The sequence below is a fragment of the Palaemon carinicauda genome, chromosome 20 (genome assembly GCF_036898095.1).
Source record: "Palaemon carinicauda isolate YSFRI2023 chromosome 20, ASM3689809v2, whole genome shotgun sequence".
NCBI lineage: Eukaryota > Metazoa > Arthropoda > Malacostraca > Decapoda > Palaemonidae > Palaemon > Palaemon carinicauda.
This window is the reverse complement of record NC_090744.1, coordinates 16,378,460-16,382,648: the sequence shown is the minus strand read 5'-3', so window position 1 is coordinate 16,382,648 and position 4,189 is coordinate 16,378,460.

The following is a 4,189-nucleotide window of genomic DNA, read 5'->3' as shown; positions in this document are numbered from 1 at the left end:
GTCATGAAGCGATTCGAAAGAAGAGTCGACACCAAATAATGAATGGAAAAACGGCATTATTCCTGTGAGAGAGAGAGAGAGAGAGAGAGAGAGAGAGAGAGAGAGAGAGAGAGAGAGAGAGAGAGAGAGAGAGAGAGAGAGAGAGAGAGAGAGAGAGAGAGTCATGAAGCGATTCGAAAGAAGAGTCGACACCAAATAATGAATGGAAAAACGGCATTATTCCTGTGAGAGAGAGAGAGAGAGAGAGAGAGAGAGAGAGAGAGAGAGAGAGAGAGAGAGAGAGAGAGAGAGAGAGAGTCATGAAGTGATTCGAAAGATGAGTCGACACCAAATAATGAATAGAGAAACTGCATTATTCCTGTGTGTGTGTGTGAGAGAGAGAGAGAGAGAGAGAGAGAGAGAGAGAGAGAGAGAGAGAGAGAGAGAGAGAGAGAGGGTTTGATTAGATGATAGACTTAGATAAGGTTTATTCATATGTTTATCCGTATATATAATTGAAATGTAAATGACTACATATACGCGATACACTCATATTAATTATCTATACAGAGAGGTAAGATGATTCATACAGAAATAAAACACTAGGGATTAAATGACAGATAATATTCATATCTTAGACACCATAGAGTTACAATAGCACAGATGTTATATGTTTAGCTATCTGCAAAGAGAAAAATTTTCTTATATGGAGTTAATTATCGTATAGTTAATACTACAAGATAGGACGTTTAATCATGTTAAGAAGGTTATTTCAATAAATATAAAAAAAAAAAACAATGGCGATTTAAACTTAAAGGTTGTAATAAGGCAGTTTGTATCATACACCCTTAAGAAATATTTGCATATTCGTGAACACAATCATATTATTTGAATAAAAACGTGGTTACTCTTAATAATATATGTAAAATTAAACAGAGGGTGAGAAGGGATAACAGATTACTATCTAATTTCACAATCGCTTATTAAATCGCCTGTACCCAAAATTAGATTGATTATTATGAAATCCCAAATTACATGATATCTTCTTCTTTGTCTGCATCTTTTTCCACTTTTATGTGGGGTCGATGTTTCTAGCCAGTGTTCTGCCTTTATTAAAAACATTTCAAAGAATATTAGTATTCTTAATGCTTTATCACAGCTAAATGACCATCTGTCCACAGATCTCAACGTTTTATATGTATATATATATATATATATATATATATATATATATATATATATATATAAGAATATATATATATATATATATATATATATATATATATATATATATATATAAGAATATATATATATATATATATATATGTATATATATATAAGAATATATATATATATATATATATATATATATATATATATATATATATATAAGAATATATATATATATATATATATATATAAGAATATATATATATATATATAATTTATATATATTAAGTTTTTCTGCAAATTTTCTATATATGTATAATATAACAAAAACATTTTCCCGGCAGTTTTGTTGACATGTACTAATGAAGGAGGTTTACTTGACCTGGTTTATTATTATTATTATTATTATTATTATTATTATTATTATTATTATTATTATTATTATTAGCTAAGCTACAACCCAAGTTGGAAATGCAGAATGCTATATAAGCCCAAGTGCTCTAACACTGAAAATAGCCCAGTGAGGAAGGAATTAATAAACTACAACAGAAGTAATGAACAATCAAAATAAAATATTTTAAGAACAGTTACAGCATTAAAGCAGATATTTCATATATAAACTATAAAAAGAGACCTATACCAGCCTGTTTGACGTGAAAACATTTGCTCCAACTTTGAACTTTTAAAGTTCTACCTATTCGACTACCCGATTAGAAACCATTCCTCAACATGGTCACAGCTGGAAAAAAACTTCTAGAATACTGTGTACTATTGAGCCTCATGATGGAGAGGGCCTGACTAATAGAATTAACTATATATTCTATTATTGTCTTTCCATTAATTTGTTTGAAGTACCGATTGATATATAGTAGCTTGTCTATTCTTTGTGAATAAAATTCCAGCAATGCTCAATTAAAATTTAATGGATGTAATTAGAGTGTACTTGAATATGAAGTGAGAAAACCCACTGGATCTTTAGCGTCGTTGTTACGCCGTTTTAATCACAATTCTCTGCAATTTTGATGCTAAACTATGGGCCTGAAATGTCTCAGTGGCTGCCTTTTTTTTTTTTTTTTTTTTTTTTTTTTTTTTTTTTTTTTTTTTGGGGGGGGGGTATATATCAGATCATTTGTGGTGTGCATTTCGATGGCAGTTAAAGCAAAGGGACAAACATTAATTTTAAGCATATTGGCCCTATTTTCCCTGCAGGCAGCGTTTACTGCGTGATTTCAATTGAATGATAATTTTGCCTCCTAGAAACTGTTACGTGAAGAACGCTATTGTGTGTTGCATCATTGGTGCCTTAATCACAGTTTAACCTAGTGGTCATATAACTCATCATCTCTTTCTTGTTAATTTCACTCCTTGGCTATTTTTATTATCACTAGCAAATCTACAACCATAGTTGGGAAAACAGAATGTTTTAAGCCCAATGGCACCAACAAGGAAAATAGCCCAGTGAGGAGAGGAAATAAGGAAACTCAGAATAATGTGCTTGAGTGTATCCTCAAGCAAGAGAACTCCAGGAAAATGGAAGACCGCTGTAGGCCTACAGAGGCTATGGCACATCCCAAGACTAGAGAACAATTGTTTCATTTTAGAGTGTCCATCTATTAGAGCAGGGGGGGGGGGGGTGGGCATGAAGCGTTGAATTTCGCAGGAAATGACATCCATGTCGTTACCTGGAGGTTATAGGACAATGGACAGTGGAAAAGTCTAACTCGAGAGTACCCTGACACTTGCACGACTTTTTGCCACGAATTTGTGGTGGCAGATCGTGACATTTTGTGGCACGAACTGGAAGATAAAAAAAAAAAGAAATACCTCAGAATCACAGCTGACCTGTCCACACTGACACGAATGGCACGACGGGTTCACGCTTAGTTTGCGCATAGTGCACTTCCTGCATCGTCCCAACGCGTTCACGAAAAGTTCGTGCCACGATGTCACGACGGGTTTACGAACACTTCACGCCAGTTCACGACGAGTTCACGCCAGTTCACGACGAATTCACGCCAGCTCACGACTCGAGTCGTGATAATGCGTGCCACAAATTCGTGCCAGTGTCAGTCTGGCTTTAACACCATACTCATGGAAATTGCTGGTTTGACGTGTGTTGCCGGAACGATTTTAAATCTCATTATAAGCTGTTCCTTGAGGCCATTTCTGGAACATCACGAGAGAGAGAGAGAGAGAGAGAGAGAGGCGTCCCCATGTTGGGAGATAGAAACAGATTAGTAGCGGGATTAGGTTTGTTAATAGAGCGGAAGGCTTTTGATTGAACTCTCAAGGAGGCATTGGAAGTTGGCTTCCCGTTTATGGAAATGATGTTGCCGAGTGGTAGAAAATCTCTTGAAGAATACATCATGAGTTTGAGAATAAACAACGAGAAATGTCTATCGTATAGTGTTAGTTTCTGCAGATTTATGTGGTATTTTCACAATCATAATATAAATATGTTTTGTGTGTGCGTGTGTGTGTTTTTGTTTTTGTGTGTTATTAAGGAAGGTTTGAAAATTACCATTACATTTTAGTATCAAGCCTTGTTGTTGTTGTTTCAGATTGTCTGGCCCTTACGGCCTGGCACGGGCTCTTTCACACTTGCACCCGTAGGTGTGTTTTGAGTTTGTAGGTGGTTTGGGATATGGGATAATCTGCAACTTTTATTTGTAGGTGGTTTAGGATGTGGGTTAAAGATAAATTGGCAAAAATTATTTATTTATTTATTCATTGTCAGAATTAAGCCATGGAGTGGCTTTCTCAAGGATTTCAAAGATATAAAATAAGCGTGAAATTATCTCATGCAATAGAATTTAACATTATTAACGTACAGGTACAGCGATTTTCATTATGAAATTATCTCATTCAATAAAGTAAACGTATATAACATGTATTTTTTGTGATTTTCATTGCTTATCTCATCCTCTTTTGGATAGATGCCCTAGTTAACACCCAAGCAGGCACTGACACGCATGCGCACACATCTGTCTCTCATTTGTTCTATCCGCGCAGACTCGCCCTACATTTTCGTTCCCTTCGC